Source organism: Podarcis pityusensis, assembly GCF_964106645.2.
Source record: "Podarcis pityusensis genome assembly, chromosome: 4".
NCBI classification, from domain to species: domain Eukaryota; kingdom Metazoa; phylum Chordata; class Lepidosauria; order Squamata; family Lacertidae; genus Podarcis; species Podarcis pityusensis.
This window is the reverse complement of record NC_138027.1, coordinates 106,076,113-106,098,028: the sequence shown is the minus strand read 5'-3', so window position 1 is coordinate 106,098,028 and position 21,916 is coordinate 106,076,113. Positions and strand designations below refer to the sequence as shown.

Here is a 21,916-nt window from a genome sequence, read left to right as displayed (position 1 = left end):
TGAGATTGAGAAAATATAACTCTTTTTGAGAACTATAAGATTATGAATATATAGAAGGGATATAAGAATGCAAATAAGATAACAAATTGCTGGTAAAAAGTTATAACGATGAAAGTGGGAGCGGGAGATGTGAGGAAGTCCAAAAAAAATGTGAAAGTATGTTAAGATATTTGTTATATTGCCTGTTACATTTATTCTTATTGTAAACTCCAATAAATATTATAAAAAAAAAAAAAAAGGAATTGTTGCTGGCCCCTTTAGCGGGCGCCTTCCCTTTGCCGGGACCCTTGCCGGTGCCTTACCTTTACCAGCGCCTTGGATTGCTTGCTTAGAAATAGCTGACTGGGCACGGGTATTAGGGCGGCCCACTGTTGTGGTTTCGGACTGGGCACTGACCGCTGCTGCTGCTGCGGTACCCTGCTGCCCCTGATTACTAGGAGGAGTATCGGGAATTACCACCTGTGATGGTTCCGGGGCTGGGAGTGCCAGAGCCCCTGGCCTACACTGTCTATAAAATGTTTCAAAGGCCATAAAAAATTGAGCAAAGGCCTGGGGGTCACAGGGCATGGATGGTAATTGGGCGCCCCCATTACCTGTGGAAGATGCCATCTGATTACCCGAGGAGGATGCCTGCTGGTCACCACCAGAAGCCATTCCGTACCAAGAACTACACCAAGGAAATCTCCAAATTATTTGCAAAGTACTAGCTCGGTACTGCCCGCACTGGAAATGCACCAAGGAAATCTCCAAATTATTTGCAAAGTACTAGCTCAGTATTGCCCACGATGGTGAAAATGCGCAAGCGCTAGCACCTGCTCAGGATCAGCCATGCAGCTTAAAAGTTGCACCAGTTCAGTATTATCAACGCTGGCTTAGCTCTAACTTAAATCTAGAACAGCTAGTTCAGTATAATCTAATACTTTCAGCGCAGCGCCACAATCCTGGGTTGGTATTTCCTACTAGCTGCCAGCCGTTAAAGGCTCTGGCTACACAGCAGAAATTAGGCACTTAATTTACTTAATTTTCTATATAACTATATATATCTATATCTATATCTATATCTATATCTATATCTATATATAGATATAGTTTATTTTATTTTATTATTACTATTATTATTATATTTATTTATTATTTATTTATTATTATATATATTTATTTATATTTATTTATTCTTTTTATTTTATTTTATAACAGTCAAAGACATTAACAAAGAGTTTCCTCTGCCCTAAGCACTGAGCCCAGCAGAAGATTGTAAGCACTCAGCACTTTAGAAAAGCAACGCGGAAAGATTTTTAAGCCCTCAGCCCTTTGGCCCCAACAGAATAATAACCATGTAAAATAAAAGGAATTAAATCAAACAGCCGTCTGTTATACTGCTAAATAACGCCCACCAAGCTAGCTAAACTATACAACGAATAGGGATGAATGCTCTAGCAGTTAGCAATTTATTCCCAGCGTCAATAAGCTACCTGGGCTAAATGCAATTAACTCAGCGACCCTCTAAATTCTGCCAGGTACAACGCGAAACACTGCTTGCCTAATCACCAAGGGCGGGAGCTACCCAGCTGTACTATTCAGTTTTATTGGGTAAAAAGCGGCAGCGTAGATTATGCTTGTGGGGCTAAATATGTTTTGAAGTATCCTGCCAGAGACCCGCGCCTCACTCAAAAATGGCCGCCCTGGCTTCAGCACGTGGCCAAGATGGCGCTGGCAAACTGCCCACACTCTGCCCTTTACCAATATGGCGTCCCGCACTGTAGCACTCAGTAATTAATTCCCAGTGTTAATAAGCTACGATAAACCGCTACATGAAAACCGCTATAGCTGTGTAAAATGCTGCCGTGCAGCTTGTGCTTGTGAGGCTAAATATGTGTAAAAGTATCCTGCCAGTGACCCGCGCCTCACTCAAAATGGCCTCCCCGGACTTCCGGGTTGGTGCGAACAGCTAATGGCGGATTCCCTCCGAGCTCCGGAGGGAATCGGCTCCGCTGGGGACGGGTCTTGCCGCGACGGCGACGCGGAGACCCTCAAAAACCGCAGGCGCGGATGCCTGCGGACCTGGTGACTCGGTGGGCACCTTAAGCGCCCCCCGACCCATGAAGAGCCTTTTTAAAGGCTACAGAGAGGGTACGGAGAGCGGCGTGGTGCTGGGAGTAGACCGCTACCCCAGCGGAGCGAAGCCGTGTGCCATGGCTGAAGAGCGCTGACTTTTTTCCTTAAATTCGGAACCCGAAAAGAAGCAACCCGTGAGTAGATTGGAATTCGGACTTTAAAATATCTATCTGTGAATTTGATACGACCAGGGGATGTGTTAAAGGGAAGTCCGCACCCCCCCTTCTGCAGACGATTTAAAGCAATAGCAGGAGAACTAAGTTGGAGAGCCTACCCCTTTGGGGTGAGTTAAAAAGACATTAACTTTCACGATTTGATAAAAGAAGTTTTGAGCTGGAGTGTAAGAGTGGAATTTTAGAAGTTTTTCTCTTGTTGCGTGTAACCCCCCCTTCCGGGCCCGGGAGCGTCCTGCCTTTGAGCCTGTTGAAGAGGAAAGGAGTTTGACAGCTGTCAAAGCTGTCAAACGGGCAATTTAAAGTAAAAAAGCGTGTTACTTAAGATCTCCCTGGACTAAATGTGATACAATTGAATTAAAGTGGTTGGAAACAAAGAAACATTTTTGCTCCCAAAAATGTTGTTTTTATTCCAGAATATTCCAGTAATTAAAGGTACGAAGACATTTAAAGATTGGCAGAAAGTGATCTCAAAATATATCTGCCAGGGCAGAAAACCAAGAATAAAGTTTAAACTCTTGACAGACGCGAAGGAAAGGGGGGGCTTTGCCCTGCCAGATCTGAAATTATATTATGAGGCATCGTGCCTATGCTGGGTTAAAACATGGATAAAATTGGAAAATAAGGAAGTGTTAGACCTGGAGGGATTTGACAACAGATTTGGGTGGCACGCTTATCTGTGGCGTGAGAAGAGGAAAGTACACAAGGGTTTTGAAAGTCACATCTTCAGAGGCCCGCTGATTGAGGTATGGGAAAGAAATAAATATATGCTAGAACCCAAAGTCCCCCACTGGTTATCCCCACTAGAAGCGATGAGTGTTAAGAGGACAAATATGAGAGATAATTGGGCTACTTATGAACAACTCTTAATTAAAGAAGAGGGGAAATGGAAAATGAGACCGTACGATCAGGTTAAAGAGAAAGTTTATGACTGGTTCCACTATTTCCAAATAAACGAAATGTTTAGGAAAGACATAAAAGATATAGGATATGCTGATAAAGACTCAAGATTTCAGACAGAGATATTGAATAATGATAAGAAAACCCTATCTAAAATATATAATCAGTTATTAGAGTGGAACCTAATAGATGAGGAAGTAAAGTCAGTGATGATACACTGGGCCAGAGACATCGGCCACAATATATATCTAGAAGAGTGGGAAAAACTTTGGAAAGAGCATCTTAAATTCACAGCCTGTATAACGCTAAAGGAGAACCTAATGAAGATGTTCTACCGATGGTATATGACTCCTGCAAAGTTGGCTAAAATGTATGGAACTTGTAATAAATGCTGGAAATGCAAGGAAAGGGAGGGGTCTTTCTACCACATGTGGTGGGAATGCCAAAAAGTAAAAAGTTTCTGGGAGAATGTATATAATGAAATTAAAAAAATCTTAAGTTATACCTTTGTTAAAAAACCTGAGGCTTTCCTGTTAGGACTAGTAGGAAGGGAGGTAAAGAAGAAAGACCACAAACTGTTCCAGTATGCAACAACGGCAGCAAGAGTTCTACTAGCCCAAAATTGGAAACAAGAAGGCCTGCCGACAATTGAGGAATGGAGACTCAAATTGTTAGACTACGCGGAGTTGGATAAGATGACAGGGAGAATTAGATATTTAAAAGACCAGAGGTTCATTAAGGACTGGGAAAGCTTTACGAAATATCTGGAAAATTTAAGTGAAGGACAGACAACACTAGTGGGATTTAAAGGGGCTCTGTAAAAGGGAAAGGGTATTGTCTAGGAAAACTGAAAGAACTGTGGTGATTAATGGCAATACAAAAAAGGAAATGCGAAACTATACAAAAGATCGGTACGAAAGATTTGTGGAACGGCTGAAGGAAGTCAAACCAAAAATTCTGTGAAAATAAGATGTTGAATTTTTGTATTTTTTATTATGTAAATCAATAAAAAATTATGCATGGAAACAAAGAAACAAAGAACGAGGCAAAGGACTGTTGGGAAAAGATTACTAAGTAACCAGATTCCCTCTAGGGGGAATTCTGAGACATTACAATGGCTGCGGATGGAAATTTACTAGCTGAAATAGAAAGAATGTTTTACTTTGTGGGAATTTTACAAGAGCAGAGTCTGGCTATGAATAAACAACTCACGACCTTGACTTCTGGAATAAGCAGCTCTGCTGAATGTATTGAGGATTTGAATGAGAAAAAATCTGCAGCTGAACCGGAACAGATATCTCAAGAACTGAAGGAGACTAAACAAGGAAAGGAGAAAGCACAGATGGAAAGTACCAACCAGAAGCCTACACATGTGGATTATAAACAAGAAGACCCTTGGATTACATGGATTACAAATCTGCAAAAGATGCGAAAGATGAAGGAGGAGGCCCCTGGAGTACTTGGAATTCAAGAACTTAAAAGAAAGAAGAAATATGATGGGGGCCTCCATTCTGAATATGAAGGACTGGTGGAACTTTTGCAGCAGTTGTCTCTAAGTTTTCTTGTGGGAAGAAAACCTGGCTTGATTGGGACAGAACTCCTTCGAGATCCGAAGACCAACATAAAGGACTACCAACAAAACCGGCGGAGAGGGACTGAAAGAGACTTGAAGGCCTCGGATGTGAGGAATCCAGGCTAAGAACTGTTATTGTGGACATGTACTTGGGAAGGGACGGACCGGGGATGGGAGGGGGGGAAAATAGAATTTTAAAAACACTTACGATTTTTGGGTCTAGTCAATATGATTGATGTTTAATAAAAAATGGGAAATCGATGGAAGGGAATCTGAGTCCAACTTAGGATAGAATTTAATCTTCTACAAAAGATGTAATATTAACATGGTAAGGAGGGAAAATAATAACCTGCTGACATAATTATGGGAATTGGGATGTATGAAGGGGGGGTGGGGGGAAGTCAAGGACCAAAGTTAAGAAAGTAAGATTTTTGAAATTATACATGTTCTTTGTCTTTGTCTTTTACGTGTGTGTTATGTCTTTATAAAATGTGAAAAACCAATAAAAAATTTATAAAAAAACAAAACAAAATGGCCTCCCCGGCTTCAGCACGTGACCACAAACAAAATGGTGCCGTCAAACTGCCCACACCCCGCGCCTTTACCAAAATGGCCACCCCCGCTTCACCCACGTGTGCCACTAAGATGGCGCCGACGACCTGCCCTTACAGCAGCCCTTACAAGAAATGGCCGCTAAAACTTCAAGAATGCACGCCCAAAGAGGCGGGGTGTTGCGGAATCCTTGGCAACCCGACACAACAATTCAGAAGAGCGAGGAGATGAGGGCTACTGGGAAGGGAAGGAGGACAGCGGGGCACTCAGGGGCAGCAAGGTAGATCAAAACAGAACGCTCACAGCACGCCTGCCTTGGGAGTGAAAAAGGAGACGGAAACACGGAAGAAGCAGCAGGGAGGGGGAAGCCTCCGAACGGAAACAAAGACTATGAAGAGAATAGAAAACCCCCAGATATCCAAAAGTGGAGCAATCAGTGAGCCCCGAGCACGCCTCCCGGCTCTTAAGAACAGCCACGGGGCTTTCACTCAGTTACAATGTGGCGCGTTGCCGCTCGCAAGGAAGGAGGATGGGGCGCAGTGGAAAAGCGGTAGAAGCAGAACCCCCCAAGCGGCAAGAAGCCCTGGCCGCCGACGGCGGAAAGGAGGAAACTAGCACAGGTCAGGAGCGTCCCGCAGCGCCTACGTTACCCTTCCCGATTCTGCCGATGGTGCGAAGAAGCTGCAGCCCCCTTCCAAATCAAATCAGCGAGAACTCCACTAGTCCAGCAAAACTGTGATAATCCAGGCAAAGGGACTGAAGTCTCTCCGTGATTTCGCCCCAGGAAGAAAAGTTGGCCACAAGGCAAGGTAGGTATACGGCGGTGCGGGGAGCAAGACAAAAAACCGCTCAGCTGGCAAGGGGAAAGAGGGCGGTCCCCGGGCGTGCCTGGCCTTAAGTAGGCTAGGCCACGCCTCCCCAGCCCGCCGATTGGCGGGCCGGGTCGCAGGCACACCCGGGGATTCCCTGGATCTCGCGGGGGCAAAAGGCCAGCCCCCGCGTGTGTGGGAGGGGGTAACCCGCAACCCCCTCTCCTCCCAAGCTCGGAAATGGCTTTGGAATGGAACAATGCAGTCTGGGTCAGTGTATTCATTTTAGGCCTACTAGCATCCATGAACAAATCTGATAGGAAACCAAACACAGGATGTAGAATAACAGCACTAACCCATAAAGAACTACATGAAAGAAACAGTGTAATACATCTGAAGAAAGAGAGCAGTAAGGGGCATCACATGGCAAGCTGAGCTTTCCCTAAGGCTGCCAGTATTTCAGGGATGGTTTAGTTGTGGCTAAGAATGTGAGCCATGAGCCTTGATCTCACCTGAGCAATCAGTTCTTAACGGGTATCTCAGTCAGCATTGATCTTTCACCATGAACTAAGGTGCATTTCAATAGCTGCACCAGAACCAAATTATTCTGACAATAAACATGATCCTGTGGTCCTGCAAGTTCCTCCTTCCCTCCCTGTTTTAAGAGATGGAGAGAGACTATATTGAACCGGGAATTTCAGTAGGGAATTTCACATTTTTCCTACCTCTGCCATTTGAGCTGCACCTGACAGACTAAGATCTCCTTCTAAAGGCACAGCAGCCATGTTGCTTCCTTTGCTCAGTCTAGAAAGGCAGAACAAAGAAAGGGAGAACACACAGCAAACAGTGAAAAGTGGATGCCATGTTGTTGATTGGGACTAAAGGTGGGTCTTATTTTTGAAAAAGGTCGAAGGTTTTTGAAGTGTAGGTGGGTTCAGGCATGACCCAAGACCAGATTTCAGCTCAAAATGGATTTATTGTAACATCAGTGGATTTATTGTAACATCAGGAACACAAAGAACAATAATGGCAAACAGCCCAGGATATAAACATTTTAAGGGAGCCCAGGCAACACACCTCCCTGCCTGTGATAGGTCACCTTATGCTGTGACTGGCGAATCACAACACTGGCCCTATTGCAGCAGGGATTGGCTGTCTGCCAGCTACCAGCAAATCCATTGAAGGGTTTTAGAATCCTCTCTGCCTTTTGTTATGCAGATGAAGTTCCTGAGCTTCAGGAGGCATGAAGGCCGGGACCTGCAAAGTCATGCATGCAGCCTGGCTTCCGCTTACAGTGCCTGCATGCATAATGGCTATTATTCTAAGGAGTCCTAAATAAGCCTTTTTCTCATGTTTAGCTTCCTCATCAGTTACTGACCCATCTTATACAGTTATTGTGAGGTTCACTGAGTAAAATCTCAAGTACAGCGTTTTGGTGATTTAATTATCATAATTTGAAACTACTGTAGAGCTTTTCATCTTCAGAGAACTTTGAGAACATTAGCCAGTTTAATTAATTTCATTTTTGAGATGTTCCTTCTGCATTTCTTCCTCCACTGAACACGGTAGTACAGGCAGTTACAGCTGTATTATAATTCAGAAGTTGTTATGGTAAAGATTTTGACAAGAACAGAGAGTCCCTCATGAAAATAATCAGTGGTGCTAATTACATTGGAGACTAGAAGGCAAGAAATGTTCATTTGTACTTCTGAATATACTGTAGCTCTAAGTTTCGGCACTTGAAGAGTAAGGATCTGACTACATTCAGTTCGTTACCCATGATACAGGATATCATGGGAAGGAAACACAGATCTTCTGGAATTATAATACAAGGTTAAAGTCATGTTAACAGTCAACTGCAAGTGCTCCCAAAACTTACACCCAGAAAATCGGCTTCACTTCCGGGTGGGGCCGGGTTGCGGACAGGCCGCCTAGACTCCCACCACAGTGTGGGGGCAGTGCAGCGTCACATGTCACACTGGTGGAGACCCTGGCCACATTCTCAAGTCTTATCTCAGCAATGTTCCAGCAATTATTATTTTTCTGCATTAGCTGTTTAAAATTTCTGTCTAAAATTGGCTGAATTCAATAACTGTGAGACAGGCATGCAAGGAGACTTGGGGCCCACACATATGTCTGGTTGCCCCACTATTTCAAGTCACATGCCTGAGAAGGGCTTTTTTTGTTCCAACACTTTCCCCGTAAAAACTTGTTAACCGCTGAATCAGAACAAATGTCAATCAGGTTTTCTGCGGATTTATGTTTATTCTTATTAAGCAGTAAACAATGGATTTCCCTGAGAGAAAGCAGTGGGACAAAAAAACCCCAAAACCCTCTTAGGCCCAATACTTGAAATAACAGGACAAACAAAAATGTGTACGGTCCCTTAGAGCCTTCATGAACTAATAATCAATCTCCTACATGTGCAAAAGTCCATATTTTGCATTTACAATATTAGTTTGGCTTTTATTTACAAATTGCATTTACAAATTAGTTTGATTTCCAGGAGTTATTATCACTCCTGGAGAATTATTGAATTTCTGAAAAGAAGTTCAGTGAGGTTCAAAATAATGCCTCTTGCTAAAACATGGTAACTCTGTCCGATGAGCTTTGGTGGTTCGATAAGCTGGGCAAACACAAGATGAAAGTTAGCTCATGGTTCCATGCTTGATCTTCTGTTCACACCTGAAATGGTAACAGAATGGAAAGGTGTCTGAGATCAGAAGTGGGGAAATGTTGTAGAAGTATGAAAACCGGAAGCACAAGTTTAGTAGTATTTCAACAAATTTCCTCCAAGTACCCCAATTTTCCAGGGACAGTCCCAGAATTATGAAAGCCAGAAAGTTCCTCTTTCCCCCGCCAGTGCTGCTGCTGAGCTCAGGGAGCGGGATGAGCTGTGACTTGTCCTGAGTGACAGCAGCTGCGAGGGGAGCATCCCGTGGCCTCTCTGTGGCTGCTGGAGTTGGACAAGGGGCTGCTGTGGCCGAGGCTCAGCCCCATGTGCCAGGCTGGCCTTGAGGGGCAGGCAGAGGGCACGGCTGCTCTGGGTGAAAAGAAATGGGAAGTGGAGCAGAGGGCAAGGAAAATTGGTTTTTTTATTATTTAAAAAGTGCTTTGCCAGACTGTGTCTAATCTTGCCCCTTTCTAAAATTTATTTAGTGGTGTGTGCTTTTCTTTTTGTAAATCTAGAATAAAATTAAGTAAAATCTGGATTAAGGGGTGTCCCAATGATGTAGTGGTGGAGGAAATGTTTTGTGGTGGGGGACGGACAACAAAAAATGGGGGGTAAAGGAGGGTTAGTTGGAGGCAGGGAGTGAGAAATGTCCCCATTTTCATCTGAGGAATGTTGGAGGGTTTGCTGCTAACTTCTCAAATATTTGAAGTTAGTGTAAAGTAAATCAGAATAAAGTTGCACCAAATCCAAACTCCATTCAGCAGCAGGGCTGCTGCTGGCTGGGCTTAGGAATGGGTTTAGGATCTAGCCCACCTCCCCTCCCCAGTCCCAGCCCTAAAGGATTGCTTCCTTAACCTGAGCCTGTTGATTTACAAAGTCTGCTCTCTGCCACTCTGCCTCCTTCCCAGTTCGGCATGTTGACGTTCCCCTGAAGTTATTGGGCTAAACAGGCTACACACTGAAAACAGAAATAAATAATAGATCTCATTTATTGCAAACACTTACTTAATACTCTTAAAAAAGGAATGCTATCAGTGGTTCTTCTTAGCAGCAGTTTATGAGTTTATGTGTTGACACCATTAACCACACCCTCCCCCCACATCCTCCCCCAAATTTAATTTGGCATTGGACGTTTTAGGAAATGCTAAAAATGTTTCTTTTTACAGGTTGGGATTTTGACAACCCCGGGGAGGCAATAGTCTCATAATGATTCTTTGCTTTCAGCCAGCTTCATTTTTCTCTTTCTTTCTTTTTTATTACTACCAGAAAATGCAGGGCCTTAGAAATACATTTCCTCTGATGCCAACTTATTTATGCCTGCCGCAATTATTTGGCTTATTGGAGAAGGGTTTTTTCCTTAATTAAAATTTAAATATTTTAGAGTGTAGGAACCAGGTGGCATTTTGCTGTTTCCTCTTTCTTGTCTTCCACTCAGATATTTATTTATTCTTGGCAAAATGATCATGCCTCTTGGGCACCTGGCAGTCTGCAAGGTCACCATTCTTGTTCTTTTCTCATGTTCTTTACCATTAGATATCTTGAATTTCTTTAGATACCTTGAATTTTTAGATACCTTGAATTTCTTTAGTACTAAGTAGATATAGAGAAATATCAATAGATAGATGGCTATATCAACTATATCAACTCTGCCTTTTCCCCTGACAGGACTCAATTCTTCCTTGATGAAGATCCAAGCAAGGAGAGGCTTGTGCAAGTGTCTCGCCTGCTTGACCAAATCCTCTTGGCACCTCTGCCCACAACAGACATATGGCTTCAGGGTTGGGTTTGTTGGGTTTATTGCACTATTCTATTCATCCTCCTTGCCTACCTCTTCTCTGTCTGTCTATCACATCCTGTCTATCACATCTTGATTAAAATATTGCAAGTCCTTGGGGCCAGCCAGATAAAACTGTCCTAGAGACTATCAGTAGCCATCTGAAAATGCATGTTCTTATGTCAGTGGGATTCCTCTGCTTTGAGGACCCAAGGCTGTAGATGTTTTAGACAAGATAATTTCTGCTGAATTCTCAGAATACTGATGATCTCAGAATAACCTTTTCCACATCTATATTCAGACAAGAAGGACAACACTTCTAAGCAAAAGTGAGTAACTCAAGCAAAATCAATGAAACTATCCAAATGAAGAGCAGGAAGCTTCAACAACAGCATTTTGTAGGTTTATTATACAACCCAGACAGGGATTTATACTAAAAGTCTGACAGCCTGGAGACAATGTGTGTGACACAGGGCTCCACAAAGTAGAGCAAGCAACAGAAAGTGCCAGTAGAATGACAGCACACTGACCAGAATAGCATTAAGCAGCTCTTAGGCCATTTTGATAAGATTATACAATTTTCCCGCAAGGACTCATTTAAAAACACAGGATTTAGCACTGTTGCCATATCATAAAACTGAATGGCTGCACACAAAATACAGAGCAAGGCTGGGCAATGGAGTCAGGTAACCTGCCACCAAAAAGGTAACAAACACAGCAAGTGAAAGATTGAAGTTCATAGCAGGTTATGTTGCTATGCTTTTTTGTTTCTCCCAGTGTGAAATAATGAACAGCACATTCTGACGAGAGGGGAGAGAGCGAAACATGTGCATTGAATCTTAAACATTATGTCTCTGTAGTATACTTGCCATGTCAAGGAAGGGTGCTGGTGGATTTTTTTTTTTTAAGTGAGGGGGGCATGACTGATCTTGTAAAGGAAATAGCCAGAAAGTGTAAAAATAAAACCAGTAACTACTTTGCAGGATTCAGATAGTTGGACTGAGATCAGAATTATGTATACTCTGTACAAGTGTTATGCATTCTAGATAATAACTGTACTGGTAGTTTTACTAAAAAAATACCCCCCCCCCAAAAAAAAGTAGCTCAAATTTTGCACCATGAAAAACAGATTTGTGAGTCTCTCTACACTTTCAACCACAAGTCGGGACCTACCGGGTACATGCCAGGTGTCCTTTTACCACCTTGACTTACCTAGCTGCAGTGATTCAGGCATTGACATCCAGATCAGATTACTGTAAAATAGGGTGGCCTTTGAAAGAGTTACTGGAAACTACTGCTGAGCCAAGAGGCAAATGGAACCTCAGCTTTCATTTTTTAAAAATTCTCTAGCTATTGCAGAACGCTATATAAAAAACAGAATTACGGGCCCTGTTATCCTAGACCACTCCTACCTTTCAGTGATTTCACTATTGTACGAAGGCATAGCAAAGACTGACATCTAGGAAAAGAGATCTAGCCAATTTAAAGAAATAAAAGGTTCAAGTGACAACCCATTGCTTAGCCTTTTAGTTGTTAAGTATAATTATTCAATTCACACTGAAATGGGAAATGCCTAAATGTAGAAAAGGCTTAAAGCTTAAAGCTAAAGAAGTGCTCTCTGAGCTGATCTGAGTTGAAAACTTATTGTTCTCAAGTCGCTCCGGTGTAGATGTTAAGGTTTCGGAAGGGTGGTTGCTGGACATCTTTGTTCTCAGACTGTGAGAGGAAGGATGTAAACGACTCTCCAGGATCTGCATTCCCTAAGGCCAGTGAAGGTTGGAATGCAGGCAGTTGGGAGAGACAGACCTCTGCTTCTAGGACTATTGGAATTGTTTCATATTTTGCAAGATGCTGAGCCTATGTCATATGTTATGGAACTGTTTGGATGTATCATTTGGTGTTCCTGTTCTGTTATGAAGAAAGTTCTGTAAGTAAAGTTTTTGAATGTCTTATGGGTCTGGCCAATGCTTCATTTCCAAAAGGAGTAAGTTTTCATGTATCTAGTCACTTCAAGATGTGCAATATTAATATCTGCAATATTAGTTTGGTCTTTCCTTAGGGAGAAGGCAATTCCTGCCCGCTAGGAAAATAATCACTGTCACATACTGTCAGGGCTGCCTCAGGTCTCAGCTCACAAAAGACCAACGCCAAGTTCTTCTTATATACAAAAGTGTTTATTGGAGTTCATTGTTTGCTTCACATCCGAGGCACGCAGCCCCACGTGTGCTACGCTAGACCGTTGAAGTCCCCTCTGAGTCAGTCCCTCCCCTGCACCAGTTTAAGAGGCTTGCGCTGCTCCACCTCTTCCTCTCTTTCCTTTTCCGCAGGGTCTTCCTGCCCGCTGGGGTTTCGCCCCTCCTGGATTCCCCTGACGCGGAATCCCCAGATTGCTCTTCCCCCCTCCTGCGGGCTTTGGGACCCGGCTCCTCCTCCGGGCTCCCTGTACTTCCGCGCGCCTCCACATTTGAACTTGGCGTGCGCGCCCAACATCTAACCTTCCTTTTGACAGTTACACTACTCCCTTCACTACTCCCCTCCCCTTCCGGGAGGGTGGCTTGCTCCAACCTCCCTCCCTTCTCTGCTGCCGGAGCTGCTTCCCCTGATACACTGGAACCTCCACCCCCTTCGCTGCACTCTGGCGGGGAGGCTGGTCCTGACGCCCAGCTGCCACTTTGGGATCCCCCGCTGGCCCCCTGCTCCTGACACGTCCCCCCTGGGCCTCCCCTGGCCTTGACCACCGGCGCCCCCTTCTGGGAATCCTCTGATTCGCTGGAAAGACTCATGGAATCTCTTGAGTCATTGTCCTCCTCTTCCTCGCTGTCCTGGGATTCATCCCCATCGCTCTCCATCTCCTGCCTACCCTGTGCCTCTGTCCCTGAACCCCTGACACCCATCCCCCCCTCGAAGCCCCCCCTTTCCCCCCTCCCGCTGCTCGGGCGCAGGTTCCGGGAGCTCCGTTGTAGCGGGGGTAGATGCTGGATACAGTCCATCGACGTCAATCTCCTCTGCTTCCAGTTCAGTGTATGCGAGCTCGAAACCGGGGTCCTCCCCCAACACATCCAAGTCCTCCCCTCCCCCTGTTACTTCAGGCGTTGCTGCTTGCCAAGGCCCCCTTAGCCACCTCCTGCGCCACTCCTCTTCTGGTTGATCGTCCCACCAGTAAGAGCGGTCCGTGTCCACCCCCGAGCACGATCCCCTTGGAGGGCTCGATTCTGGCGTGGTCTCCTCTGCGGAGGAGAACCCCCGGAAGGTGCTGTCTGAAAGTGTGGGCGTAAAAAGCCAGTCGCCAAAATACTCCGCTGGCATGGGCCTGTGTGGGAAGAGTGCATGGAACTCGTCTTTAAGAAGAGGTTCCTCCAGAGCATAATCTGGCACCCGGGGTACCTTCCCTGGCGAGGAGGTATTCTACTCCCTCCTCCCCCCATCTCGAGTCCAGAATTTCCATGACCTCGTTGAGTGTCGGGGCCCTCGGTGACTTCCCCCCCGGTGACTTTCTACGTGGGTCTGGTGCTGTCCCTGGCTGCTGAAATCTGTGTGGGGCCTTGTAGGGTGTAAGCACCGACCTATGAAAGACCGGGTGCATTCTGGAACCTTCTGGGAGGGTCAACCGAAAAGCTACGGGATTGATCCTGCCCTCAACTTGGTATGGCCCTAGCTGTTTGTGTCCTAGCTTCTTCTTAGCTAACGACTTGGCCGGCACCGCCTGGGCTGCTAACCATACCCAGTCCCCCACCTGGATGTCTTCTCCTGCCCTCCTGTGCCTGTCTGCCTGCACTTTGTAGGCGTGTTTAGCTAGCTCCAAGTGCCGTCGTAGCTCCTCGTGGACCTCCTGCAATTCTGCTGCTAAATGCTCAGCTCCCTGCGGCTCCCCCTGCGTCGTTGTCTCCAACCCCGGGAAGGTTCTGGGATGTCGCCCATTGTTGGCGAAGAACGGTGTCACCCCCGTTGACGCGTGCTTCGTGTTGTTGTAGGCAAACTCGGCCATCGGTAAGTAGTCCACCCAAGTTGCAGGCTGTTGATTGGCGTAACATCGCAGGTACTGCTGCATGATGGCGTTGACCCTCTCCGCTTGGCCGTTGGTTTGCGGGTGTCTCGCCGACGCTAAGTTGATCTTGACATTCAGGATGCCCAGGAGCTTCTGCCAGAAACTGGAAATGAATTGGCGACCCCGGTTGGACAGGATGGACCGTGGTAAGCCGTGCACCCGGAACACGTGGTCTATGAACAGCTTGGCAGTCTGTTCCGCCGTTGCCACCTTCGCGCAAGGAATGAAGTGCGCCATCTTGGTGAAGAGGTCTACAACCACAAGCACTGCCGTCTTGCCTCGCGAACTAGGCAGATCAGTAACAAAGTCCAGCGCCACCCTTTCCCACGGCTGTAGTGGCGTCTCCAGCGGTTCCAGCAGTCCCGCTGGCTTCTTGTGCACTGGCTTGGACCTCTGACAAGTGTCACACCTGGCGACGTAATCCGCGACCTCTCCTCGCATCTGGGGCTACCAAAAGTCCCTGGCTACTAAGTCCGCCGTCTTTTCCTTGCCGAAGTGACCCGCGCTGGGTGCGTCGTGTAACTGCTGTAGAACCTTCGCGCGGAGATCGTCTCCCGGCACGTAGAGAGCACCTTTGCGGGTTAGCAGGCCGTCGCGTATCTGGAATTCGTCGTCCTTTGCTGTCCCTCTTCGCACCTCCTCCATCTTGGATTGTGCGAACGGATCCGTCTGTAGCGCGCGTCGCACCGCGTCCAGGTCCACGGCGGCGGAAGCGCACGCCCACGCCTGCGGTGCGAAAATGTGCTTGGCTGCCACTGGTGCCGCTTCCTCGAGATACTGCGGTTTCCTGGAGAGCGCATCCGCTATGACGTTGTTGTCTCCCGGGATATACTCTATCCTGAAGTCGAAATCCGCAAAGAACTCCGCCCATCGTATGTGCCTCTGGCTCTGGAGCTTCGCCGTGCGCCAATACTCTAGGTTCTTGTGGTCCGTGCGGACTTGCACGGTGTGCTTGGCTCCGATGAGGAAGTGCCTCCACGCCTTGAAAGCCGCGTGGATGGCCAACAACTCCCTGTCCCAGATGGTGTAGTTCTGTTCCGACTTGCTGAGCTTCCGGGAATAGAAAGCGCAGGGCCTCCAGTTCCCTTGCGGATCTTCCTGCAAGAGGACGGCCCCCACTGCTCTGTCAGATGCGTCAGTCTCAACCCGCATGGGCCTGCCGGGATTCACGTGTAGCAGCTGTTCTTCGGACGCGGAGGCTCTTAAGTCTCCTGAAGGACTGCTCCGCCTGGTCCGTCCAGGTGAATTTTTTCTTCTTGGAACTGAGGGTGTCCGTGATAGCTGCCGTCTCTTTCGCGAAACCCCGATGAACTTGCGGTAAAAGTTGGCGAAGCCGAGGAACCTCTGGACCTCCTTCCGATTGCGCAGGCTGTTCCAGTCCAACACCGCGCGGACCTTGGCGCTGTCCATGGCTAGTCCCTTGTCGGACAGCCGGTAGCCCAGGAAATCCACCTCCGTCACGTCGAACTGGCACTTCTCCAGTTTGGCGTAGAGTCTGTGCTCCCGTAGCCTCTGCAGGACCTCCTTTACGTCTCTCTCGTGAGTCTCCTTCGATTCTGAGAAGATCAGAATGTCGTCGAGGAAGCATACGCACTTCTTGTAGAGGAGTCCCGCTAGCACGTGGTGCATGAATGCTTGGAAACAGTGGGAGCCATTTTGGAGACCAAACGGCATAACTCTGTATTCATAGGTGCCCAGCGGCGTGAACATGGCCGTCTTCCACTCGTCACCTTCCCTCATGCGTATTAGATTGTATGCTCCGCGTAGATCCAACTTGGTGAAGACCCTCCCCTTCCTCACCGTCGCGAGCAGGTCGTCAATTTTGGGCATGGGGAAGGCCTTGGGCTTTGTCATCGAGTTTATGGCCCTATAGTCCACAATGAGCCTTTTTTGGGGCGTGTCCTTCTTCTTCACGAAAAACACAGGACTGCCCCCCACTGCCTTGGATTCTCGGATGAATCCCCGCTTCAAATTGTGATCTATGAACTCCCTGAGTTCCTGCATCTCATCTTCAGACATGGAATACAGCTTCGCAGTCGGCAGCGTCGCCCCTGGTAAGAGGTCAATTGCACAGTCGTAGGGCCGGTGGGGTGGTAATTGGTCAGCTTCCTTTTCGCAGAAGACCTCCAAAAACCCCTTGTAGTTGTGGGGCACCGCCTGCACCATGCCTAGATGCAACTGTTGCCCTTCCTCCTGGCCCTCCTCCTCCTGGCCGGTCTGGATGCAATGTTGTGCGCAGTAGGACGAGCCAAAGGTGAGCTGCCGCTGGTACCACGCTATTGATGGGCTGTGTCTATCCAGCCAACTCATGCCTAACACTATAGGCGTGTCTGACAGTCGGGTGACGTTGAAACTGATGACCTCGCGATGATTCCCAATCTGCATCACCATGGGTGGCGTCTGCTGTACCACTTGCCCGCCCAGCAACTTCCTGCCATCTACCGTGACGACGTTCAGAGGCAGCGTGGCTGGTAGTAGCGCTATGCGATGCTGCTTGATGAACTGCACCCCCACGAAGTCTGCGTTGCTCCCTGAGTCAATTGTAATGGGGACTTCCAGGGTGAGTCCATTAGGTAGCTGGAGAGTAGCAGTGAGCTGCACCACTGGCTTGGGTGGTAAGGGATTTGTAGGCTGCAAAAGCGCTGGGGACTGCTTTACTGACTCGCCTGGCTGAGCCCCAGCATCTCTGCTTCCAGCCAGGCATTGTCGTTTCCCTGAAACTGCTCTCCTTGGAGCTCTGCTCCTGTTACTGTTGCTAAGGCTGCAGTGTACTTCTGGAGCCTCTGGGGACACTCTTTGGCCATGTGCTGCGCACTGTCACAGATGTAACACTTCCTGGTCCCTCTAGGAGGCTTCGCCTTGACTGCTCCGGACGCTGAGGCTCCGGCAGCTGTCTGAGCCTTTGCACCACCAAGTTCCATTGGTTCCTCCCCCTCCCTCAGCAGAGGCGAGGGATGCGTACGTCCCAGGTCCCTGGGAAGAAAAGGAGGCGCTCTAGCTGGTGCGCGGACTTGGCGCCCCTCCTCACTGTGCCAAGGGCGTTCTTCGTGGCGCACTCCTATCGTGAGTGCCCTCTGCACGACGTCTGCTAGGGTTTGAGGTCTGTCCCCCCTGGCCAACTCATCTTTTACGGAGCCATGGAGCCCCTCCCAGAACAAGTCTCTCACTGCCAGGGAGTCTTTTTCCCAGCCCAGCACATTCAGCAATGCAAAAAAGCGAGAATGGTACTGACGCACTGTAGCCTTGCCCTGCCGCAATCCATGCATCTCCCGTCGCGCCACATCCACGTCAACGGTAGATTGGAAGCACGCGTCCATGGCTTTGATAAATTCGTCAGAGTTCCTGTGGGCAGGACCATCTTCGCGCCACAAATTGCGCGCCCAACCTCTAACCTTCCTTTTGACAGTTACTCTACTCCCTTCACTACTCCCCTCCCCTTCCGGGAGGGTGGCTTGCTCCGACCTCCCTCCCTTCTCTGCTGCCGGAGCTGCTTCCCCTGATACACTGGAACCTCCACCCCCTTCGCTGCACTCTGGTGGGGAGGTTGGTCCTGACGCCCAGCTGCCACTTTGGGATCCCCCGCTGGCCCCCTGCTCCTGACACGTCCCCCCTGGGGCTCCCCTGGCCTTGACCACCGGCGCCCCCTTCTGGGAATCCTCTGATTCGCTGGAAAGACTCATGGAATCTCTTGAGTCATTGTCCTCCTCTTCCTCGCTGTCCTGGGATTCATCCCCATCGCTCTCCATCTCCTGCCTACCCTGTGCCTCTGTCCCTGAACCCCTGACACATACGTATGCAGGATTTTAGTGCAGCTATGATTGGGCAGTTGTCCATCTACCCAGAAGCAAAATGTAGCAGCAGAGACCTTTCTTAGATCTAACTTCATACCAAAAAAAAAAAAAAAAAAAAAGTTCTCTTCCATTTGAGTTTTTAAAAAAATATTTTAAAAACTACTGGGCGAAGGCATATAAAGTCCATTGGACCGTAGCTGAGAAAGTGTGAGTTATGCAAAGTAACCCACTGTTGTTGTACCTAGTTTGCTGAGTGGAGGGAGTTGCTGGAGACAACCTTGAAGTGCTGTTGTTCTGATGTGTTTGGGGTATTTTTGGCAGGGGGTGAGATGTAAACATACAGTGGGGGCTGTAAAATTGACTGTAGCAGTTGTACAATTAAGAGCTGCAGAGGGTGAAGAGAGCCCAGGAAAGAATTGGGGATTTCAATGGCAGTGGAAAGCATTGTTTAGATGCCAGGTCTGTCTATAGATGCTGGACTGCAGATCTACTGGGAAATACCAGTTTCTCAGTGTCCAGATCTCCCCAGACCTTGCTGCTGCTTAGTAATCAGATCTACAATAAATTATGACCTTTTCTGTGCTACTAGTATATTTATTTAGCCTATTTACTTTGTCACCCGACTCCTGGAAAAAATCCTGCAGGAAGCCTGGAAAATCCCTTCACACGGGTATTTCCTAAATGCTGGTTTATATCTCTCTCTATAGAATGCATTTCAGGAATAAGTTGCTTTGTGAAGCATTTTAAAATAGTCTATTTATTCTGGTATCCAAAGGACTGTGCATCTATTTTCTTTTACCTCAACACTGTCTTCAGTAACTTCCATTATATTCCCTCTTCCTATTTCCAGTCTCTGAATTTATTAGCTACATAACCAATCACTAAGACATAGGCAGTGCCAGGAATGCAAATCCTACAGATTCTTTTCTTCGATTTTTAAAGAGCCTCAAGACAGTCAGCTGGATGCATCTAGCCAATTATTCTTTCTTGAGGTTTTCAGGAATTGTAATAATTCTATTTATTACCTGTCCTTAAAATGAAAACATTGTTCAGGGTTTTTGTTTTTTTTTGAAATGCTGCACTCCACAGTAGAGGAGACAAAAAACTTAATGACATCATGAATTTCACGTTAAACAAAAAGGCAATATAACTTTCCCCCTCTATTCCACACCAGGAACACATAACCAATAAACCTGTGTACTGGAGTAAACTTATTGAAATAGATGACTGATTGAAGTTTTGTGTTGCTTTGCTTTGTTGGTGGTGTTCCCAAAATGACCTATATAACCACCAGTTCTTCCCCTCTCAATATGAACTGAAGACGGGGTGGTGGGGTGGTGGTGACATCATCAACCAAGATGGTTACTTAAATTGCCGCTGAGCTTCTTCCTGAGAACAATAACCAGCACAAACTGAGACAATGATGAGTAAGCATTTAAAAAATAATTCCCCCTGTTAGGTGATGAGCTTTAGGAAGCCTGGATTGCTAAAAGGGACCTTAGATTCGTGAATTTCACTACCTTCGAAAGAATCTCCCTCAGGCACAGGCCAAGCACTAGCACAAGCACTAGCAGGCCAAAAATGGTTGCCAAGGCTTCCAAAAATGTCAAAGCAGAAGCAGGGAAACTGATAGGCCTTGAAAATGCACAAGGCCTAGTAGCCCTAATCAGGAAGGAATTAGCCCAAGACTGGGCAAAAGCACTCCTCCCACTGAGAGAAGACATTGCTAAATTAACTGAGACTGTGAATGATGTTAAAACTACAGCTAACACAGCAATGGAATAAGCTTGAAAAATAAAACATATATTTGGACTCTGAAACGCGTGCAAGCAGACCTTAGAATCCAACTGGAAGACTCTCAAGATTGGGAAAGGAGACTTAACTTGGAGACTCAGATCTAAAAGTGGCCTTCCTCATGTGGATTCAAGAATTATTTCCTGACTGCAGAATCAGTGCAGAAAATATAGAACGCATACACAGAGCCCTGAGACCAAAACCTAAAAAACGGGAACCCCCCAGAGATGTGATTGTCCGCTTTAACACGTTCTTGGTGAAAAATGATTTAATGCAACATTTCAGAAAACTGGAAAAAATAGAACATGAGGACTCTGTTATAGCTATCTTCCAAGACCTTTCTCCTGGGACCTTGCAGCGAAGTTGTGAATTCAAAGCATACACCACATTACTTTGCAATGCAGGGATAAAATACAAATGGGGATTCCCCTTTAAGCTGATCATCACTCATAATGGAATAACCAAGGTAGCAGCCTCACATGTAGAAGCTAAAAAATTATTGAAACAGCTCAATGTACAGATTGAAGACATGACAAAGAAGGAGTGGAGGAAAGCGCCGATGAAGAGACAGAAAAAGACCCCTTTGGATGGCAACAACAAGGGGGGAAGACAGTGAAGAAAATTAAAGGGGAAAAAACCCAATGCAGAAGAAAAATGGACAGAGAATCCCACAAGATGGCTTCTGCTCTTTGTGAGATAGTTTTGTCTTAGTTTTTATGACATGCTTTGTAACTTTACTATATAGAATGTTCCGGGGGGGGGGGGAGCGGTGATTTTGGTCATACCCTATTGTTAACACCACTGAAAGAGTAGAATTCACTACTCTGTGGATACCACAATGGTTCCAACAGTAGGAGGATATTTTCTTGTTGTAGGTGGGAGGGGAAAGGGGGGGGAGGGGAAGTTTGGGGTTTGTTCTCCATCCAGCTGTTAAACTATTGCAAGTTGCCAACAATTGCCTTTTAGATATAATGTTTTCCATGCGCTCCTATGACGTACTAATCATCCTGGAGCAAGTATGGATAATTTAAAAATAATCACATGGAATGTTAAAGGACTGGGGTCACCCATAAAAAGGAGACGGGTTTGGAAGGAATTAAGAAAAGGGAGATTGGACTTGATTCTGGTCCAGGAGACTCACCAGAGGAGGTGGGGGGCTACAATGAGTACGTCTCCCCTCCCTGGACAAGATGAGTTTACTGGCTATTTTTATAAAACCTTTTCTGAACTTGAGGTCCCATTCTTGCTGAAATTATTTACAGATACAAAGGATCATGGCCTGATGCCTGGAACTTGGAAAAACACACACATTGTAGTGCTACCAAAACCAAATAAAGACTTGGAGTTGGTTGAATCCTATCTCATTAGTAAATGAGGCCTATCTCATTAATAAATGTTGATTTAAAATTCCTTACAAACATTATTACACACAGGTTAGCGATGATTGTACCAAATTATATACATTCGGATCAAACAGGTTTTATTAGGCAAAGGTCAATAACTACCCCAATTAGGAGGATCCTCAGTGCAATATACTGGGGATCAAACCAACCGGCACCAACAGCCATCCTTACATTGTATGCAATAAAGGCATTTGACCGTCTTGAATGGAATTTTCTTTTTGAAACCTTGCGAGGTTTTGGCATGGGAGCCCCATTCATTGCACTGCTGACTACCTTATAGCAGGATTGTACCACAAATATTTTGATAAATGGT

The 21,916-nt window shown here is 46.4% G+C and overlaps 1 long non-coding RNA gene across 1 annotated transcript; it reads right to left on the bottom strand.

Annotated features, from left to right (window-relative positions):
* Positions 1–1,200: 1,200 nt before the first annotated feature.
* Positions 1,201–21,051, bottom strand: LOC308475906. Its single transcript, XR_013985516.1, has 4 exons — positions 19,600–21,051; positions 9,652–9,754; positions 5,298–8,807; positions 1,201–1,918 (listed from the first exon to the last, which is right to left on the bottom strand). It is a non-coding gene; the product is annotated as an uncharacterized lncRNA (long non-coding RNA).
* Positions 21,052–21,916: the final 865 nt, after the last annotated feature.